Raw genomic sequence first — 23,310 nt, 5'->3', positions numbered from 1 at the left:
GGTTGTGCTGCATACAAAGGATATATCCCTGGGACAGCTGTCTCCAGTGGAATTCCAGAAGGGACACTGATGACTTGGCCACATTTCTGGGAAGGGAAGGAGGTTTGCAGAAACGATTGCCCGCGGTGTAGTTGAGCTGCAGAGCAGACGGATGAGCTGCTGGTGTCTGGTGAGCTCCCCACCAACCAAGGCTCAGTGCCAAGGTTTGACATCATGGACTGATGGATCAGGCTGGTGCTGCTGCTGCATCAGGGCTACTGCTCAAGGAACAGTTTCCTGCAAAAGACAGAGGTTAAACCTTGGTGAAGGATAAAGTCTAGGCAGACAGATTTTGGGCAGAATCATGCAATTCATTGCTTTTGCAAAGAGGCAACTGAGTAGCCACAGATTCCAAGCTAGACCCTATATTGGTTAAAATTTGTGGACTTTCTGCTGAAAAAAAATTGAAATTTCCAATGCTGTTGGAATTCTAAATGGCTTTGAAAGACAAAGATTTAGAAACCAACATTCTTGCTATTAAAAAAAAAAATTAAAACAGCAGAGCTAATTTCCTGTCTGTGATTGATCTCTTTTTGGTTAGTTCTGTACAAAGTTTTAATAAATTCCTCTTTAATTTAGGAGAAGGGGAAGAGAATAATCCCTGGCATGGAACAGAGAAATTCTGAGTAAAGATGATGACCATAAAATCTTTGTCTGTGCTCTAGTATGGCTTTTACCATCTGACACATAGATATGAAAACTGAGGAAACTATGTGATGTTTTAAGTGGCTTTTGGAATAGGGAGCCTTTCCTGAACAGACAGAACCTTGGATGGATGGATCAGGAAAAAGGCAAATGTCTTGCTGAAAAATCTGTCTTCTCTGCATCTAAATGAAGTTGGGACTGTAAGGCTTTTATGAGGAAAAGCTGATGATTAAGTCTTTTCAGAGCACATAAGCACATAATAAATCTGGATCTGAACTCTGCAGTGTGACTGACTGTACAGCAGGGTGTATCTGAAAAGCTATAACTTTGAAATCTGTGGAAAGATTTTGCAGTCCGTTCTCCAGTTCTGCACCTTGAATTAATCAGTTGCAATTTATACTTCTGTTTTGATTATGGAGCACTCGAGTAACTTACATAGCAGTACAGGAGCTAGATTTATAGTGGAAATGTATTAATCCTTGTGAGATAAATATCTAAAATCCTCTTTGTAGCCTAAATAGAAGGAAAATGTGTGGGAAGGCGATAGGGATCTGTCTGTGTATTTAGTCTTCAGTATCTTTAGCAGGGGTGTTCGTAGATAGATAGGAGCAGTCTTTGTTGCAAGGAAAATTCTCACTGCGTTATATGAATTTCTTTGTTGTCCAGATTTGTTCTGTAGAGTTATTCTGATTTATTGATCATCAGGTTTACCCTGACAAAATGAGATCCAGCTTATGTTTTCAGTAATACTGTGAGTGCTAATAAATAGTCATGTTATGGACAGGTATATTTGATCTGAATTCATTATTTTAGTCAAACTTATTTAGCATCTATTATAAGCCTTGAAGCTATTCAAGAGTATAAATTGCATCTTACTTTTTAGGTGGCTAAATCTGAACTTTGGTTAAGTATCATAAAAAACTTTAAAGTAAAGTTGAAGGAGCTCCTCTGGACACAGAGGGGCAGAAAAACACAGGAAATTTTGGAAGGTGGTTTAGTTTCTGCTTGGCATTTTGTTGTTGTTATTGTCTTTTTTATTATAATTTTTTATTTCTTTGTTGTCATTCTGGTTTTGCTTTGTTCTGTACTTCTATGTTAGACGACTTAATTCAAAGGAGAGCTTGAATTTAAGACCCAAAAAAGGAAGAAAAGCAGGATGCAATTCTCTAGAATTCTCTGTTGTTATGTAACTAAGAGAAGATAAATGGATATTTTTTCAAAGATGAAAGAGATTGTCTTGTTTTTCTTCTTCAAAGAGTTAGTTAGCCTCCTGTCATTGTCAACAAGTGAAAATAAAATATTTGGGTCTTACTTTGCTAAAGTGGGCCCAAGTATTTTATTTGTTTTTTTCCTGGATTGTTTGAACATTAATCAGGACTCTCTTCTGGAGCAGTGTCAAGAAACCTTGATGTATCTGTGGTAATGTTTTCTGACAGATATACATCATGATGTGAGGAATGATTTGGTTGTACCTTTCCCTGTACTAAATTCCTCTTTACTCCTCTGCCTATTACTCAGACATTTTACTATTTCTGTGTGGAAATGGAGGCCTATCCACATTTGTCAAAGTTCTTAAAACTGTCCCCAAGGCATTCTTCCATGCCATTAGTAAATGTGACAGATCTGGTGTGTAGAAAAAATGAGTGGAAGGAGAGGAAAGGGCTAGTGTGTCCCTTCCCATCTAAATTACAGCAAAATCTACCAAAACAATAACTTTGTGGGCTAACACATTTCTGCAAAGCAACTATTCACCTTGTGTACCCATCTCACTGGCTCTTTTCCCAAAAGGTACAAAACATTCCCTTTCCTGCAAATTGCTGTGTGGAACTGAGGGGCCACATGAGATGGAGCAGTATGAGAGGTTGTACAGCAATATCATTAGTGACCTATAAATACTAGTCAGAATGTTCTGTGGCTGTTTCACTTACCTGAAGGTAACTGTGCAGCAAAGCTAAAATACTGCTTTTTTTTATTATTATTTTTTTTTGTGAGTGAAGCATGCTGCTTTATCAGTCTTGATTGTACCTGTTGGATTCTTGTGCATACACACATATATGGTTGATTATGCAGCTAGGATATATATGCTGCATCTTATTTATCTGTTAGGATCAATTCCTTATTGTTTTATTTATACTTTAATTTATAATTGGTTTTCAGAACTTGACATCTTTCCCAAATAGATCTGTTAGCATTTTTGGGTTTGAATATCCTTTAATTTGCTTTACTATCAAAAAAGGCTATACATAAGACAGAAATATTCATGTCTCATCATCTTTTATTTTCAGTTTAGGCTGCATCAGTTTTATTCCATTCACTCTTAGGAAGTCTAAGGGCCATTGTAGAGCTCTGAATACAGTTTTTCTTTCAGGAAAAAAAAAAAATAAAATTAGCCTGAACTTTAGCTCTCTTTCTTTTTTGGTAGAGGATTTTTTGTGAGGCCACTCAGGAGTGGAGTAGTCTATTTTTCTCTTTCATAATGAATTTTGGAAAAAGCAGGTTGGGTGCTGGGAATACACTGACCTCCTTGCCCTCGCCACACAAGTTCAAAAGGATTTTTTCTCCCCAAAGTGTCTTGCTACATAAACAGATGACCTACCTGTTTACCAGACTCATTCCTGGATATGAAATAAATTTCAGTGACTCAGTGCTTCCTATGAAGCAATATTACTGGTATTCAGAGGAAGGTGGTGGAATTTTCCATGCTCTCTGTGGCAAATAGTTTATTTCCAGCACGTCTGAAAGACTTATTGCAGATGCCTTTCTGATATCACTTGCTTTTAGAAACTGAGGAGATATTTTTGGTATCTCAGGACCAGGTAATATATAAGTGTCTATACATGAGTAATATTACACCAGTAATCATTTCCCTAACTGTAAAATGAATGGAACATTTACAGATGGTTTTCAGACATGAGATAAGAAATGTGAAAAATTTTCTACAGTAAGAGTATGAAAGGCTGCTGCTAACTGTGGACCATTCCATGGTACACTGTTATTTTGTGTAATCATAATATTTGATCTTCTAGAGCATCATTTAGAAATTTTGGGTGGGGTCCTGCACTTATCTGTAAGGGATGGCTTTGTTACTGCATAGGTCCCCTGTGTGATTGTTGTCATGGCTGTGTCTATAAGTGGCCATGTACATGACAAAAATGGATCTGGGCATATATGGAATCTTCAGCCCATGTGTTTCTCATGAGTGCATTTTTGTTTCAAAGACTAATAAATGAGTAAGATCCAGTTCTGCCCTTTTGTGTCTGCCTGGGTACTGCAGTTTCTTTTATCAACTTGAAAAAGAGGTCAAGAGCTCAGTAGGCAAGAGAGCTGAACTTTTAAGGTTTGTTTTCCAGGATAAAGGCAAGCAGGAGCATAATATTGCTCTGATCTCTGCTGGTGAAGATTCCTCTGTGAGCCTTTCCTAAGGTGTGTGCTAAACTGTTGGAAGGGAATGGGTTTGTATGTGTTTTTTAAGTGCGAACTTAAATGAACAGCAATGGATTTTGGGAGCTATTTGTAATATATTTTTTCTGTTTTGATAGAAATTGTACAGAGATCAACACTGGTTGGCTAGTTCCCATGGATGCAGTTTGCAGAGGCTTCATGCCTGGCTGAATGTAATGTTGGTGTAGAAGAAGAAACGCTAAATTAACTCCTCGGTTAAAAGATCTTGCATGGTAATCAAATTCCTTCGTATTAAATCAAACTACCTTTGCTTCAGACGTGAGTTAGAACTTAGCAAACTCTTAGCTGGGAGCCAGGGAAGCTGAGTGAGTTTTCCCTAGCTAAGGCATCAGAACACCCCAGTTTGCATCACGTGTACCATCTCCCAGCAGAGTCAGTGCTGGGATTGGTTTTGGTGGAAGTCATAGGTGTCCTGTTGTAACTGCCCTCCTCTCATTCAGATGGTTTTCATAGCTCCACTGCAGTGTGAAAGACTGATCTCTTACATGGTCTGTAGTGTGACCTGGAGTGATTTGCATGGTTGAGTCATTGATCTGACTTACAGTGACTTGAGGCTTGATATTTAGCAGTGAATGGAGAATAATTGAACTGAGGGCAGTGGCACTGGGTACAAAAAGGAATATGGAAGACTAATGAAGTCCTGGAAAGCAGAATGAATTGATATCTTGAAAAAAAATTACAAAGCTGAACAAATTCTTTTGAAAAAATTTGGCTGAACTTGTTCTATAAAAGTCTTGTGCGGCCATCGCCAAAGAAGTGGTAATTCCTGTCTTGGCCATGAGTTTACACTGCACTACTTTTAATGCTAAATATAGAGAGATATATTTAGTGTGTATATATAACAGTAGCTTTGAATAATATATTGTGCTATTATAGCTAAATGTTTCACCCAAAGTTGAATCCACAACAGATTTGGTTTTCCTTCTCTAAAGATTTTGATTGAGCATCAACTTTATAATGAATATAATGAGTAACAAACTTAAATTTGATAATTTAAAATCTGGAAAGTAGATCATGATTGTCAGACACTGATTTTAGTGAAGGGTGCAGTACTCTTAACAAGTTTTCCCTTGTGTTTCCTTGTGTGTACCTCTGATTTACTTGACCATCACCATATTTTTAACCTGTAGTTTTAAAGGCATTGTCTGTATTTCAATTAAGGGATTGGAGGACTACAAAAGACTGTCCTCTGGAATGCTCCCTAATTTTATTTCATAAGTACTTAAATGTAATGTTTCCATATGTGTTGCAGCATTCTGCATCCTAAATAACCTGAATGATAGGCAGCCATTATCATTATTATCATTATCATTTCTTCATGACTCATTTCCTTAAAGTGAAGCTCTGACCAGTTGGTCATTTATTTAAGGAGAAATGCTGTTAATCTGTCAATTCCGTCATGCTCTGAGAATGCATGAAATTCATTCTCCTTGCATCTACCTACATACTTGCTTAGTATAATATATTTTTAAATCATGCTTGGGATGTTAGTGGATTTTTTTTGTAGCTTACATTAAAAATTCACCAAATCCATAGGCTTTTTAAGCCCCCAGTCTCTTTTAATCAGTGAGCTATATGTATTTCAATTTACTGAGCAGTTTATTTTCTTTTCATTTATTTGAAAGGTCACCTTACCTATTTAAAAGTAAAAATAAAGTTAATTTTATTTTCCATTGAAGGGTTGCAATTTATTGTGAGCTGCTGCAATCCTTTTGCTCTGTTTCCAGGAAGACAACTTCAATAAATGTCAGATGCAGAATGCCATGACATATAATGACATTGCTGCAGCAAAGCTTGTAGACTTGTCACATGTGCCTTAGACCTTTCTCACCAAAACTACCTGGGGAAAAAAAAAAACATCCACTGTGTTTTTCATGTCCTTTTACTTTCTTTCCTCCCCTGAGTGATCCCTTCTAGACACTATGCCTATTTCTTCCCTCTAATATATTAAGGTAAAGGAAGACTGAAAAGATCAGTGTCATACCTGTAATAGTGCTGTCCTTGTTGAAGGAGAGAGACTTTTGCCTGGGAATTGTGATGATTCAGCATTGGGTATCATTCTGGAAGTGTATTTTTTTTTTTTATATGTGGGGTTTTTTTATTTGCTTGCTTTTTCTTTCTCTTTGTTTTGCTTGTGTTTTGTGTGTGGTGGTGGTGGTTTTGTTGGTTTATTTGAATTTTTGCTGTACTGATACACCTAAGGCATGAATTCCTTCAATTTCTCTGTGTTATTTCAATGTGTTATTCCCTTTTGGGAATGAGAATATTGTGTCTTCTCAAAATTACATTAAAGTCTAGCATCAGTCACTTGAAACAAACCTCAGTGATTTCTGTCTGGAGAAGCAGCACAGGCATGGATCACATTTACTCCAACCTGTTGTGTATTTTGAAGTTACATATAAAAGCCTTAAGGGTCAATTTTATCACTCATGAGTTTGTCAAAGGAACTTGAACGACAACAGCCACCATTTAAATATCATCAGGTGCCTCCAAACAGTTGCAGAGACATCCATCTATGCTGCTACCCATGAATTTCTGTGCCTTCACTGTGGCCTGCTAATAGGCAAGGGACAAAGTTTAAGTGACACCTTTGCCTCCTAGCTTTGGGACAGGGAGCTTTCACAGTGAGCTTCTGCCTCATACCTCAGCAGAGGTGAATGTTGCAGTGGGCAGGACAACCAATCCTTTGGATGGATTAAGAGAGAGAGTTTGACTTCCTGCAGAGCACCTGGCTGGAATATTTGCCAGTGTTTTAGGACATCAATATCCCACCTTGGAGGCTTTCTAAAAATAAGGGTGTTGTCTATTCTAGGGGCAGGCTATAGAAAAGCATGAATGTAAGCATGTTTTAATTTTTGTATATCTGTATTGCTACCTTGGTGCCAAGATGGTGATCAGTCTCTTCACAGTGCATCTCCTCCAGATTTTATTTTTTGGTGATGTGTATATATACATACCTCCCATGTTCTACATTAATTTTGCAGGCAGCTGTAGCACTTCTTCTACTGTGGAAATGCGAGCATAATGTAAAGCTGGGTTTCCTGACCTTTTTAATCATGACTTTACATGGTTTTTCCCTTCAGAGTCACTCTGGTAACACTTGTCCTTTTCAAAGTGATAGTTGCATTTACTAATAGTAACTATTTATACAGTCATTGACCTGCTAGTAGAAGGGAGACAAGTGCCTTCACTAAATAAAACCTTATTTGCACAATCTAAATGTTCAATAAAGACAAATTTCCTATATAACTAACATTCCTTGACTATTGTAATTTTTAATTTGATTTATCCTACTAATTGTTTCAAATCCTGTTTTTTTTTTTAAACTTGTCCATCTTTGTTTCCAGAGCACCAGCAGTTTAAATGACTGCAAGAAGGGTCTGTTCTGTTTTTGTCACACAAGAGGTTGTGTCTTTCACCTTTTATATGTGCGTTTTTAAGTGTGTAGAACTTTAAAGTACTTGCTCGCAGTGCAGTGAAAACCACATGCTTACTCTATAGTAAACTTCTTTAGCTATTATTTTAATTGTAATATTTATTAAAATAAATATTAGAGTTTTTTCATCAAACGAAAGATATGATATTCATTTCTAGTCAGGGATGGGTGATGCTGGAAGATGATGTAGAAGAAGAATGTAGAATGGAGAATTAATATTCTTGTCATCTCCACAAATGAATGTGAGGTTTCCAAATTGCATATGCTGCCATGCTGCAGGGATTTTAATTCCTGATATCTATTTACTTGAGTTTATCCATTGTACAGCTTAGATGTCTTTTGTCCTTGGACTCTTCACGTGTATGTGTATAAATAGCTTCCCACAATGTTTACAGAAACTTTGTATGGAAGCCACATTCATGTGGAGTAAGGGTGGGGTCTCTGCTGTGGATTTAATACAACTGTTTCTCAGTCCCTGAGAACTTTGTTATCCCTACTTGACTCATTTATCTTTTCTTCTCTCCTCTCCCTGCCATTAAAAGAGTTTCTTTATTTTAATTAAATATTATAAGTGCAATGTCATCAGCTTGGCTTAGAATAAAAAGAAAAGCATATCCTGGTGGACAAAACAGAGGCAGATCTCCATTGGACATGATAAGTGATGGGGGGGGATTATATGTGGGTGGCTTTGAATTACAAATGAATTTATACATGTCTTTAATACAGTAAAGTATTTTAAAGAACAGGAGATAATGTACAAATTAAAAAAAAAAAAAAAAGTTTCCTAGCCAATGGTGAACCTGTAAGAAAAGATGGAAGTAAATATGAGAGACGAACAAGAGAACTAAGTAAAGAAAATGTTGGATTTTTTAAATTTATAAATCTAAAGAACTGTTGCTGAACCACAGATTATTTAGGATTAAAAGGGACCTCTGGAGCTTATCTAGTCCAAACCCCCTGCCAAAACAGTGTCATCTCAAGCAGGTGACACAGGAACTCTTCCAGTTGGGTTTTAAACACCTCTAGAGAGAGAGAGATTCCACAACCTCCCAGGCAGCCTGTTAAAGTGCTCTGCCACCCTCAAAGTAAAGAAGTTCTTCCTCATGTTGAGGTGAGACTTCTTGTGGTCATTTCTCATTGCCCAGTCTCTGGGCACTGCTGAAAGGAGTGTGGCACCACTCTCTTGACACCCGCCTTTGAGATATTTCAGTGCATTGAGTCCCCTCTCAGTCTTACTTTTTCAGAACGGGCCCAGCTCCTGCAGTCTCTCCTCATAAGAGATGTTTCAGACCTCCTCATCTTCCTTGAATTGCAGGGGCTAGAACTGGACACAGCACTCCAGATGTGGCCTCACTAGGGCTAAGTAGAGCGGCAGGATCGGTTCTCTCAACCTGCTTTCCACATTCTTCCCAATGTACCCGAGGATCCCAATGGCCCTCCTGGCCACAGAGGGCACTGCTGGCTCATGTGTTGGAGTCTGGAGTACAGAGTGTGTGCCCTTGTTTCTGATACTTAGTTATAAGATCCAAAAAAACACTGAATTTCATATAATATGAAATTCATGAGCGTGTTTTCATGGTGATACATGAAAACAAATGTTAAAGTTAGATGGGAAAAGCTAAAAGTGTAAGTGTGTAGATTAGAAAGTATTTTTAAATCACTGGGTGTAAAAGTTAGTTTAGAGAACAGGAGACAAGATGGAGGATTTAGGGTGTTGTCTCTTGTCCCTTCTTCTTTCCTCTTCATGTTCTTCTCCTAGAGGTTTTTGGGTAATAGTAAGTGATTGGACAGAGAATGCTGCAGTGCATCACAGAGGTGATGGGTCATTGGGTCATTAAGAAAAATAATATACATGTCTATTGTTAATTGGGTAAAAATAGGTATAAAGATAAAAGAACTGCGTATTTCAGGGCCATTTTGTGCATCAGACACGAAGTGTGCCACAAGGCCTTGTTTGTACCATCAGAAGAAAGAAATGTACCAGATGGCAAAGATTAACCTTGTGTAGCCAGCCTGGAGAGACCTGTCAAGTTTTGTGATGACCTTTTAATAAACACGAGAAATAAGATTCTAATGAGCTCGGGAGTTTTCTTCGAATCATAAGAACTGAGATAAGCAGGGCTCCCCATGAGGGAGGATCCCAAAAGAATTCAGTCCAAAGGAGGCTGAGAATCCAAGAATAAAAAGAAAAAATACAGAAGAGATGCAGCAGAAACAGAGAAACAGAAAAAGGATTTTTTAGAGAAAAGTTACATCATGGACAGCTTGTTGCACTCCAAGACTCCAAGCTCCTTGCCCACAGAGCTGCTCTCTAGTAGGTCAGCCCCCCTGTGCTGGGGTTATTCCTCCCCAGGTGTGAGACCCTACACTTGCCTTTGTTGAACCTCATAAGGTTTCTCTCCATCCAACTCTCAAGCCTAAGGTCCTGCTGAATGGCAGCACAGCCTTTGAGTGTATCAGCTTCTCCTACTCAGTTTCTATCATCTGCAAATTATTCTGAATTATCCTGTAAGGTATATATTGATCTTGTGCCTCTGTAAAAAAAATACTTTGTATTTTGTCATGGAACGATAATTAAAAGCAAAATTGTGCTGAAATGAAACAGCCAGAGGGAACTCTTTAAAACAAAGTACACGAAGTAATATTTGAGCCAGAGTTGCACACCAGTGAGTGCCAAGACTAACTATTGCTGTGTCTGTCAAATTTGGGAATGTAAATGTCATGCCAAAAATGAAAGAAACCTTCACAAAGAAGTAAGAAATTTCACTGTTGCCAGAACTACACAGGAGTTCATTTAGATGCTTTGCAAAATCTCACCAGGGTAATTCATGGTGAGAATTTAGAAAATGTGAGAGTTGTAACTGTTCAAACTATTGGAGAAAAATGATTGTCTGAAGAGAATTCTTTCACTAAAGGCAGTCTAATGACCAAGCAACTGAAGATCAGTAAAGATTTTAGCTTGACTATTTGACATGAAGCAACTTTTTGTGGTTGATTTCCCAGATAGCTAGGAGTTATTAATGAGCTAGAAAGACAGCAGGGATGTGACTTGTAGGAGTTTTGCATTTGTCTGCCTCTTGTGGGTTTGGGGATGGTGCTTGCCTCTGCTTCTCTGCTTTTATATTCTCACTTCTGGAACCTGGAAGCCTATCTTAGGATTCAGAGAGAAGGGCAGAACGGTTGTGCATGGCTGTGTTTGATTTTTCTCCTCTTAAAGACAGATATGACTTTTGAAATTCACAGAGGAGAAGGGCAGGGAATTTGGAAAGCTAGAACTTGAAATAACATGCAGGTAGAATTTCTGCAACGCGGAACAAATTTTACTCCACAGCAGATTTAGTGTAATACATGAAAGAAACCACCATTGCAAAATGCTGTTCTTGAGACTGTTTTTGACTCTTTATGGGATTGCTCAACCTCAAATCAAATTGTTGGTCCACAGTTATAGCTCCTTTGACCCTAATACAGTATATATGTGAAGTTGTATAAAGATGACAACATGTGTGTAATGGTAGTTGGTCTGGGTTGGTTGTAAATACAACAGTCTGAAATAGTGTGCTGTGCCTTTTGGGACCTTATTGCTGGTTTACACACATATTGTTAATTTGTTGTTTTCCCACACCTGATTCTAGTACACTTAGACTGTAATTTGGCTTTACATAGAAATCTAGTATGAGGGAGCAGGTGGAAGAGGGAGTACATTGGCAATTTCTTTATCTGCTTCCCAGCTAATAATGAGTTTTCATTCTTCAGTGAGCAGAGACAAAGTGAACTTAAAAACTTTTCAATTGTTGAAAAACGTGGCTGCATCCACTGAAGAATAGGATCAAAGGAGATGCTTGAACAGCCTCTCTCTGAAGGCTGCTCAGTCACAGCCTTGCTTGTGGAGCACAGAGCTTTGAACCCCTGCTCAGTTCTGGCAGCTGGCAGCAGTTTATAAGTCTGTGTTTTAACCCTCCATCTGCCTTCCCAATGCTATCTTTGGTCTGGTTCCATGGTATCTCAAGGATTAGCGGTGTGCATACTCCAACAGCTTTGCATGTCTCTTGGCAATATCCGGCTTTAAACTTAATACAGTAGGAGGTCATTCTTCCCATTGCTGTGCTTCTTATTTGTTTAGATTTCATGCAGTCACTGGATCTGCCACAAGCTTCAAATTCTTGAATGATTGGTTGGCCAGCGAGAGCACGTGTATAACATACTGATAAGTGACACATTTTTGTCATTGTTTCCAGACTGGTGTCGTTCGTTACGCCTGTCGTTTTGTGTTCAGTGGTAATCTCTCTCAGCTGTTGTATGCTGACGTGTCTTAGCAAACTATTGCTGTCAAAGTACCTGAACAATTTCATTATGCTTATATAAACAATTATCTTTGTTGTTTTAACACTTATCTTTCTAAGTAGGGATGTTAAGGCACAGCTGAGATGAGAAAGCATTAACCCAGTTTTTAGGGCTCAGAGCTGTAGAGTGTGGGTATGTGCCCACCACCTGCCTCACACCCATGCCAAGTGAGGATAATGGCACAAGAGTCATCTAAGGAGGCTCAGAGTTGGCATTGTCTTAAAAATTTCCTTTGTGCAAGGATGTCTGTGAAATTTTATTTACTTGACTTTGTACTTACTAGAGAAAAAGCAGGTATTTGTCCAAAGGAAAAAGGGGAAAACATCTCCTGTGATACCCCTAGCTGTTGGAAAGGGAGGTGTAAGAGCATCACCAGGAATTTTGACTCTGATCTAAGAAATAAAATAAAATACATAAGAATTGACAGGCAATAAATATTCTGTTTCCGTTTCACTTTTCAGAGTCCTACAAATGTAACACTGTAAAAACTGTGCTGAATATTATCAAATTATTTTGAATAGACTCTTAAGAAAAGCTCTGCTCTGACTCATACGGTACTTAATCAGAATGAAATGTGTCAAGAAGTTCTTAACTCTTGCTGATGCTGCCAATTGTTTTTCTAGAGCATGATTCCTTGCTTTAAACTTGATGACTTCTTGAAACGCTATTGCAGTTTTATTTTGTTCAAATTTATTTTAAGCCTGACAATGTCTCCCTCTAATTTGGATTTCTTCTCCAACAACTTAACACTAAATAAATGCATTTCAGTCCTCTAATGTTTAAGAATAGATAAGTTAATCTTCACTGCCTTGGAATAGCAATTTTTGGTTTAATCCTGAACACTCACAGTCACACTTTGGAAATGCCACTCACCCACTGCTAGCTCTTTCCAGAATGAGACAAGAAGTTAAATTCTGAGATTTCTGAAGCCATTAGCCATTAGACTCATGCAACTCTATAAAAAAGAGGAAAAAAAAAAAAAAAAAAAAGAGGGTGCATAATTAACCAAAACAAAAATGTGTTACTCAAGATTTGCACGCGTCTCAATTTGAAATCCCCAGAGGGTTTCCCTGTGTTTTGCAGATTCCGTGGAGAATTCCCAGCTGATGCCTGGCTGTCACAGTGGCGGCTGGTGTCCCTGGGCACAGCAGGGAGGCTGGAGGGCAGGGATCACACCGTGCTGTTCGCTGTGGTGGCCACCGGGTGTCATTCTAGGAGCAGGCTTTGGCCAGCCCAGGAGCACCACTGTGGCAGCAGCACTGGAGGCTTCAAACTGGAAATTGCTTTGCACCAAATCAGCCCCTAAAGCAATGATTGTTTACCTTCTGTATCTCTCTCTCTCTCTATATATATTTTAGTAATTGTTCTAAAGTATAAACGGTGTTGTTAACTTCCATCTCTGCATTCAGAATGTGAAACACTGGGGTGTAAGAGAAAGCACTGAGGGAATCAAAGACATTTGTGTTAAGATGTTCTGTAAATGCTACACATGCAGCCAGGGAAAATTCTGCATCTACCCATCAAATTTGCATGAACTTTTGCATAGAGAATTTTTGAAGATGCTAATGTATTTTTTTAATGACTATTTTGTGGTGGGTAGCTGTTTTGAATCTATACATATCTGACATTTTACAATTAAAGCGCAGGAAGAACGAGGAGGAGGAGGAATGTCTTTTGGACACACAAAAGAATCTCTTTACAGTTTTGGGTTTTTTTTTTCCCCCAAGTCATGTCAAATAGAGAGGGAAATCCTAGAAAAGGTCCACAGCACCATGTAAGTCACCAATATGGGCTTAGGTGGGTGTTACACTGAAAAAGAAAGTTGTATTCAGTGTTTAACATATTGTTGGGCTTGTTTTTAATCATTCTTAGGAGGGGTTCATCTGGAAGAATGAGCAAGAAGGTGCACTGGATATTTCAAGAACAGAAATGGTAGCATGAAAAGAGCCTAAGAAGAGAAGGAGATGAAAGGTTTAATGAAGTGGAGTAAGATCCATCGTACGTAAGGCAATAGGGACAGATTTTGGTAGAGGGTTATGGTGCTTTAAAAGTGAAAATGTTAAATCTGAACTTAAAGCAGAAGTACACTGGAGGAAAACTGGGTTGGAAATAGGAGTAGGAGTTAGGATGTTGGAGAGCACTTTCAATGTACTGTAATGAGGTAAAAAAGGGATTGTTTTGTCCTCTCTGTCCCTGTTTATCTTCAGCTTAGCGTATTTGCTTCTTCAAATTATAAAATACAATGAAGTTGAAAGCATTGGAGTCAATCCTAATAAATAAACCTGGAGGCCCATGTAGAATGCTACTAAATTGCTGGGAAGTTTTTCAGGAAAACTTGGAATGGACTCATTGCATATGATCCTTACAAAACCTCCAAACCCTACTCCCCTCCATGAAATGTTAGTTCACATTTATTCTATATGGCATTTATCCCTCAACAAAGATACTTGGTTTGCTTGGTATTTATATACTAAGTACATTGGTATATAAGTATTTATATACCAGGTATATTTGATACTTGGCTTAAATTTTAAATATATTTGCATAAAATTATATAAAAGTCACATATTTAAATGTTTTTTATCCTAGATGGCACACAGAGGCCTGTCAACTCCACCTTGACCTACAGAATTAAAACTGTTGCCCCTTGTCCTGTCACTATCTGCCCATATAAATTCTTTTCATAGAACCCTTTTAGATACCGGAAGGCTGCATTGTGAAAATGGCTTCAAACTGAAAGAGGACAGGTTTAGATGAGATATTAGAAAGAAAATCTTCATTGTGAAGGTGGTGAGACACTGGAAAAGGTTGCCCAGGGGAATTGTGCTTGCCCCATGCCTGGAAGTGTTCCAGGCCAGGCTGGGGCCCTAAGAAACCTGATCTAGTAAATGGCATCCCTGCTTCTGGCTGGAACTAGGTGATCTTTAAAGGTCTTGTACAACCCAAGCTATACTATGATTCTATGAATGCCCAGAGGCTGTCAGGGGGCAGATATTTTTCATCTTTATAAGTTAAGAGCAAATTTTATGATGAGTTTATATGATGCAGGGGGTTTTGGGGAGTTGGTTGGAGAAGGGCAGGCACATTTGTCTTCCCTGTGGAGGCTGATGCTCCTCCTGCTATCTTTGAGATGAAATAGTTCTCAAACTTAGAATTCCAAAATGCAGCTAGTTTGATGTAGAGATTTTTTCTGAAGCAGCTGGATGACTTATGACTGTCCAACAACTTGTGAGTTAAGTGAAATACAAAGTTTGGGTTTTGGTTGCATCAGACAAAGGAACATTAAATTTTTTGTCATTCCACTATGGTATTTCTAGTTATGTCAGATCTTGAAAGCTTGCCTCCTTTTTAACCAATAGCTGTTTTAAAGACTGTCACATCTGCAGCCAGTAAGTTTTCCTCTGAAGGTACTTCCACAAAGAATATGGAGTAAGTTTCTCAAAGAACTTGCTTTCATTTGAGCTGTTTTTACATCAGAAAATTTGTGGGTTTTAAAACCCACATTTCAAAAAAATGCATGTGCCCCAATTCTTTGTGCTTTGCACCATTATTGTCTGTACCACACTATCTGAGCTCATATTGGGTTAATCAGGATGACTGCTCTGTCGTGTGGTGCTTTTCTTTCTCTTCCCTCTTGCCTCCCAAATTTCTCTCCAGGAAGAAAGTGGTGTCTGTTATATTCTGTATGTATGTTTGAAAGGTCTTACATACACATGCTGCTGTGCAGGTGTTTAGAGATGGTAAAGCCAAAGTGGTGTGTGAGTTTAATTCAGAAGAGACACTCCTTGCAATAGTTGCTGATGTGAGGGAATGCTGATTTTAATTCAGGCCAGAATCTGCTTTCTGGGGATTTTGGACATCTTATGTGTCAGGATTTGATGGTTTGAAGGAAAAAGTCAAGAGACTCCAAACCAGCTGGATGGCAGCTGAAACAACTGTCATCTCTCAACAGCTGAAAGCAGCAAAACTGATAAACACAGGAGCCAGGCAGGAGTGGAATGTCAGTGGAACCTGAGGGACGAGAGGGGGAACCAGCCAGGTGTGGCTGAGGAGTTTAAAACTCAGTGGAACAGCACTGTGCTACCAGCTGCTCCAGGACCTTTCCTGGGCACGATAGCATATTCAACTGCTTCAACTAACTCGTTTTAATTAAGGTATGAAGCCATTTAAGTATTTCTTTGGCAAAAGCAGTATGATCAGTGATTGTGAATGATCTTACTGCTGCTATTTTCCAAGTTTTAGTGCTCTATTAAAAATCACTTTGTGTCATTTCTAATTGCTGCTTTAAGGATTGTCACTTCCATTGCCAGTGAAGTTGCTTACTGGAATAATGCCATCAAGAAAATACAACCCACGTCCATTTAAAGGCTACAGATAAGAGATTGGAGGTGGATTTCAGGCTTTAAAACACATGTTGGTGTTCCTGTTCCTTACAGGATTTTTCACATTTTTAGTGTGTTCTGCTGGATGCATGCCACCTGTTTGGGAGTGAAAGCATTTGCCAGCTTCGTTTTGCCGGGGGTTATAATAATACACGGTTCACCCAGAACTTTTGGTGTGTCTCTCAACCACCTTTCCTTTGCAACAGAGTATTTATTGACTTGTACCTGCCTGAGGGAACTTCTTCCCAGAAGCTGTCATGGGCAGTACAATTCCCACCTGGGCTCTTTGGAGGCTGATCCTTGACAGGAAACATTCCTTCTTCCCTGGATGCTGTTAAAACCTTTAGTTTTCTTCTTATCAATCTCTCATCTTCCTCCTTCTCCCCACCATAGCTCTAGACAGGCTCAGGAATAAAACAGAAGGATCTATATATCAAATATTTACAAACAGGATTTTAGGTTACAGACTGAAAACAATTTATGAAAATCTTTAAACTAGAATTTTGTTTTATAGCTCAGATTCATAACTGCCTAGCTTGCTAAATCTTCCTTTTACCCCAACATCAGTGCTAGGAGTTCAGTGTGCTGTGACACCTTATTTCACAATGGTTGCAGTTGCTTCTGAATTTTCTTCCAGTGCCTGTTTCTGCCTTAGTGATAAATTTTAGGAAATGGATGAATTGCCATGAAAAGAATGACAGTTAAAAGAGAAAAGCTGGATACTTTGCAGTGAATTCAGCTACCTCAACTGATACGCAGTTTACTGAGCCTTAAGTGAAGCACTTTTGATCGGATGGTCACTAAAGAGCTACTCATTTTTTAGCAGTTCAAAGGATGGCACAACAGCTGCTCACTTTGACTTAGTACTTTCATTTATATTAAATGTCACCACACACATAACACACATTCTATGAAGACAGTGATTTTTAAACAAGTACCAAATTTGTCTTGTGAGTACATAAGGTCTTATTGACACAGTTAACTGATGTCGCCACATATTGTTGGCTTAGATGTATCTATGAGAGCTGGGCTTGTTTTCAAGTGTGTTCCCAGGGTGTCTTCTCAATCCTGTATTGAGAATCAGAATTCTCAATTCTGGGGAATCTGTAATCCCCAGAAAAAGGGTTTGTTTTTATTTTTATATCTTTTATAACAAGTTATGCTAAACAGTTTGGGGGGTTGCAACAGACCTAATTATACTATTGTGTTCTTAACGAGACAGAAAAATGGTATGTTGCATACAAGTAGTAATTACTGGAAGACTTAGAAGATATATTTGAAAAAAGACCCACTGGTAACAGCTTAAAATATTGTAGCTGCTGCAGAGTTTGCTTTTAATGTTAGGTTGGGTGTATATTCATACACAATACATCTAGTTACCAAGTCTGACTTAACTAGTAGTTGTCTTGTTTATGATGTTGAGCAAACAAAACAGAGAAAAAAATACCACCATTTTGAGGTTTGCTTTCAGTCCTGGTTTTGTTTGGTTGGTTGTTTTTTTCCTTCTTTTTAAAGGAACGGTATTGCTGAAAATCTAAGAGGGTTTGAATGTGTTATCTTGAGCTGGGTACTGCTGAAGCTGAATTTCACCGTCCCTCTATTCAACTTCTTCAATGTGGAACATCTTTAGAAGATGGGAGGGGGGAAAAACATCTCAATTTTACCAGAACAGAATATTCTCCGCAAATGTCTGCCTATATAGAGGCACATAGAGAAACATCTGCTGCTTCCACAGTGATATCATCCTTTTCTTGAATAGTTGTAGACCACAAGGACCACAGAACAAGGGAGGGAGTTTAGGCAGGCCCTGTTAAGGCTTAATTGCCATGTTTAGGCACTGTTTTTTACTCAGGAGCACTGGAAAGTGAGTCTCCTAACTCAAAAAACCCTTTCTTGTTTCTTTCTGGTAATAGGATTCTAAACTGAGACCTTGCATCTGTACATACATGGCCTGATCTCCTCTGAAAAGACAGAAGTTTGTGGGGTTTCCTCAACAGGAGAAAGCTCTATTTGTAGTTGTTAATTGTTGCATGGATGGGATGTTCCTGGTAATCCAGTGTGGTGCAGTGTTTTGAGATGCATTGACCATTTTTAACTCTGCTGAAATATATTTGAAAAAGAGAGTGTATAATCACAAGTAACTTGAAGTGTGAAAATGCTTGAATGCAATGATGACCACCTGCCTCTATGGGAAAAATAAGAATATTAAACACCAGAAAATTAGCTCTGTCTTTCTGCCTTTTTTTTTTTAGTGTCAGGCAGGTTTTTTAGTGTCAAATGAGAAACTGATAACTCTTACAGTAAGAGCTGGTGCTTGAGAGAAGCTAGAACAGAATTATTTCTCCTTCCTCTAGTTCATAAGACAATACTCAGGTCATGTAACTAAGACTTCAGCATGGAGGTTTGTGCTTGCTGGGAAAACAATGTTTGGTGAAGTGTTTGTTTTTTCTCCCTTCATGTATAAATTAGCTAAAACTTAGCTAATGAACCTATGCAATAAAGTTCCATTCAGATCATATATAAAATAGCTGCATTTAGTAATAATTAATACTGTGTAAATATTCACAACAATTAACTAAGATATGAAAATCTCTTTAGTTTAAATATTAGTTTGTATGGTCTTAGTTTGCTTCAGCTCTCTCCAAGGCTTTCATTTCTATCTCTAGCAAACAGTCAGAATCAATATGCACTCTAATGTCATTGGATCTTCCAATGCAGAAATTTACTGCTGCTCTGATATGATTATAGCAATAATAAGAGATCCGTGTGCTTCATGGTTTTGCAATTCATGCCTTTCATGGCTGATTTTGCCCTAATCCCACTAAGTGCTGGGCAATATTTGTAGAGAGTTACTGAGTGACTGGAAGGCAACAAGTTCAGTTACATGTAGCTCCATTTTGGAATTGATTTAGTTCTCTGGAGATATTAAGTGAAGGTTTATTGAGGGTAGTACAGATTCCTTTGAGGGTTAATTGTCTAGCAACATAGAAATTCCGAGTGGCACTCATTTTATTTTTTTTTTTCTTTTAGAAGATTACAGATTCCTAATAATTTTGTACCACCACATTTTTCTGTTTCTATTGGAACAATTTCTCTAGTTCATCATACTTACAAGCACGGAGTTTCATATTAGTTTCACCGACTTTTCTCAAATATCTATAAAAAAATCTTACAAATTCTCTCAGCTTTGACAGGTTTCGCAAGAATCATGGCACATCCATAAGGTCAGCTATAATACTTTGGAAATGAGGCCTGGAACATTTCTTTAAATTGTGTTCTAGAAGTCTACGAAGAAATATCATGTGTTCTTACCAAATGTTATAACTAGATAAGACTTGATTTTAGAGGCTGTAGTTGCAAATCATCACAATTTGTGTGTCTGAGGTGTGGAGGACCTAAATCCGATTCCAGAACCAAATGTTTTCTCCACACTGTTTTAGCAGACCACTGATTTTTAAACTTCAGGTACAATGCAGTAAGGTAATATATATCAGACTGAGGGTGAGAAGGAGAACTTGATCAAAACCTTATGTAAAGAGGTAACTGCAGTTTGTGACATTGAAAATAACAAACCAAATACACAATTAAATAGGGTTTGTTTATTTATTAAATAAATAGATTTATTTATTGAACCTGTTTGGTTTTTTTTAAAGTCACCACTGGAATATTAGGAAAGAATTTGGGCCCATAGATTTTAGTGTGCACTGATATTTTGGAAAGTTCTCTGAGACTTGAGCTGGAACAAGACTTGATCTGACTTGTTTAGCTTTTGTTTGGGTTTTCTGTGTTTGTTTGTTTGTTTTCCTTGCTGTGATCACTTGTGACTGAGACAACTGTTCTTTAACATCACTGATTTTTTTATGAAAACAGTAATAAGCTAGGTATTACTTTCTTCCATGGAATTGGCATCCGTGTATAGCATGGTTTTCTGGGTAGATCATAGGGCTACTAAAATTCTAAACCTTGCTAAGGAAATCCAGAAATCAATATTTTGGAAAAATAAGGATCAAGGAGTGGGCACACATAAAGATTCTTGTTGGGAGAGAGAGTAGTGAGGGAACAGAATTATTGCACTATCTCTCTAGAAAGCTATTACATTTTCAAGTAGTATGATGCATGCTTTGACTTCCTGTGTAGGTATTTTAGTAATATAGAATAGAAATTCACTTAGTTGTCTTTTGCCATTAATTTTTGTAACTTCATAATGAGGTCAAAATCTTATTTTGTTTCTTTGCCAGGAACTATATAAATAATTCTGCAGATTAAACTTCTGTGGGTGTACTGGGATAAAAGCTGGTTTGGTTTAGATGGAAGCTGAACCATGCATTCCCCCTAGTCAGTGGGGACTTGAACTTTTTCTATAGGCAATGTAATTTGTATGACTGGTTGAAGAAACTTTTGACATGAAAATTTCAGATATAAGGAATTTGGAGTTCAGTGACTTCTGTCTCTCAAAATAAAATACAGCTTTATACAGGATTCCTCATTTCAAGGCACTAAACCAGATGTGGAACACTGAATTTGTCTATAGTTATTGCAAACCTTTAATTGATGGGATGGGTAGCTTGTTCCTGCAGACCACAGCACCAGCTGGCACCTGCAGAGAATGGCATTGCCACTTGTGTAGGGACAGGTAATAACACTGATTACATTTTGCACACATGCTCACATAACATACTATGCATAAAAAATTAAAAAAGCTAAAACTCTCCCCAGGTCAAGTACCATTTTCTGTTAGTTCAGCTGTGTCCTTTTACAAGCTGTCTTTAGTACTTTCATTGGTTGTGTTCTTAAAAGGCAAACACTGCTCCCTTTGGAGGCAGTTTCATAATCAATAGACTTCATTACAGGCAATGTTTTCCCTCACTTTGTTCGTTTTATTAACCCTAGATGACTCTTGCAATCTCTCAGGAATCTAATCCCTAACTCTCTTTGGATCACTTCCATTCCTCAGCCCCCACCCTTATCCCACATAGTTTGGAGATACCACACAATGCCTCCTAGCAAAAACTTTCAGGAATTAACTTCTCTTTGCACTCTTGAACAAAGAGTGCACTTAATTATTCATCTGATATACTTGCCAAAACTATTGCTTTTTTTTTCCTTAATTACTTTGTTTCCCATTCTCTTTTACTACCTCGTCCCATTAGGAACAAAAAATAGCTTTTTTTTTAAATTTTTCCTCCCCTCCAAATGTTTGGGAGACCAGAATTGTTTGCAGGACTAGGTTTGGAGGATGCAATAAACACACAGCTGTGAAGGATGTTAGATTTCCAGTTGCTTTCCTCACCAGCACTTAAAATCTCTTGTGATGAGAGAGATACAAAGACTAAACTTATGCAGTGTACTGGAACACTAATTTACCTTTTTCTTTTATATTCTTTATTTGCATAATTTGATGGAATGTGTCCTTTTACAAGGACAAGATTAACAGGAAATGATACAATATTGATATGAAGTGACAGATTTTGATTTTTTTCCTCAGTAGTGTAGGAAATAAGGCATGTTTGCAAGGATTAGCTTAACCCAGTATAACTCAGTTTATGAAAGATCTTTAAAAGTTGAATCCTGAGGTAGTTGACCCAAAAGTACTGTGAGGAAAGTGAACATTAAGCAATTAACTTTACAATTAGGATATATTTATTACTTACATGGGCCAAAATATTTGCAGGAACACGTCAAAACTCGTTCTTTCTCTAACTTGCTTTAAAAGCATATCTCAGTATAATCTTCATGACTTCTGTTCTTTAATAGTATTTTTAAACCAGAAGCCAGTATATATTTTCAGATGGTAGGAAAGATGCTGTTTTCTATGGTGGAAAACAGCTAAAATTGGAAACTGAAATCCTTGAATGTTCACCAAGACGGAACAAATTATTTGCCTCTCTTTATTTTGTAATTAGAATGCAAACATTGAACCTTGTCAGAGATAAAATATAGGAGAAAACGAAAAAGCAGATTTATTTCATTCCATTTGTTTCTGATCAGAACATGGTGTAAGGTATTTGTGGCCTGGCAGAACCAGGGAAAAAAACAGTAAATGAACATGAAAAAATTATTGATGATGTCTGAAATATTGCATAGTTGCCACAGACCTATAATGACATATTTCAGAAGAGGGCGAGCAGCTACCTTATTCAGCACTGCCAGACAGGGCCACATCCCATAAACTCTGCTGCTTAAAATCAGATTCTACAGTTTTTGACATAAAGGCAGTAGTAATTTTTGATTCTTGTAACTCTTCATATTGTTTCAAAAGAAGAATTCAGTACTGCAGAGGAATTAAAATAAACTCTCCCTTCTCACTCTGTATTCTGAAGTACTCATGTCCTAGGACCTGAAGGGATGATCTGCACAGGATTCTGCCTGTACTGTTCAGTGCCTTGGGGTTATGAATATTTATTAAGAATCAAGCCTATTTCATAATTTACTGCTTTCTCAATGAACAGATAAAAGTCTAGGAGCATAACTATAGTTAGTGTGATAAGGAGAATTATGACTACCAAGTTTCTACTATATTCCCAATTAACTCCCAATACTTCCTGCTAATTTCATTTTCCCTCTTGCTTAGAAATATGTGTAAGCCTTATCTTGCTCAGCTATTTTCTGATTTCTATTTTCAATGGGCAGGAAAGGGAAAAGGTTAAGATATGCCTTTATTGTGGGATTTAATGCTTAGACCATTATCCCAAAAGTCACTTGTGACTTTTCCTTCAAAGACCAATCTGCCCCTCAGTGATTGAATTCAAAAGGTCACTCAAGATGCTGTAGTAACTAAGCTATGTGCACTGATCCAGTTCATAAACTTGTACAAAATATGATTCAGTGTGCATGCTCCTATGAAATACATGATTAATTGTGTGGAAAGTCTTCACCCTGAAATTTGAACACTGCTGTGTGATGCAGGAAAGAACATTTTATCTCTCTGTGGACTAATAATTTATTTAGAACTTAGAGAAACATCTGTTTGAGGACAGCAGATGACCATGGCTCATCTAACCAGGG

The 23,310-nt window shown here is 37.8% G+C and overlaps 1 long non-coding RNA gene across 2 annotated transcripts in view; it reads left to right on the top strand.

Annotated features, from left to right (window-relative positions):
* LOC111927855 (uncharacterized) overlaps positions 1–23,310 on the top strand; it is a 49,910-nt gene that overhangs the window by 9,893 nt on the left and 16,707 nt on the right. Inside the window, exon 2 of one of the 2 annotated variants that reach the window (XR_015287470.1) lies at positions 13,796–13,921. The exons of the other annotated variant lie outside the window; for it this stretch is intronic. This is a non-coding gene — a long non-coding RNA (uncharacterized LOC111927855). The remainder of the gene's footprint in view (positions 1–13,795; positions 13,922–23,310) is intronic. 2 annotated transcript variants of the gene reach the window in all.

The sequence above is a fragment of the Cyanistes caeruleus genome, chromosome 5, assembly GCF_971803275.1.
Source record: "Cyanistes caeruleus chromosome 5, bCyaCae1.hap1.1, whole genome shotgun sequence".
In the NCBI taxonomy this organism is placed as follows: domain Eukaryota; kingdom Metazoa; phylum Chordata; class Aves; order Passeriformes; family Paridae; genus Cyanistes; species Cyanistes caeruleus.
The sequence above is the reverse complement of the archived record's forward strand: the minus strand, read 5'-3'. Positions and strand labels throughout refer to the sequence as shown.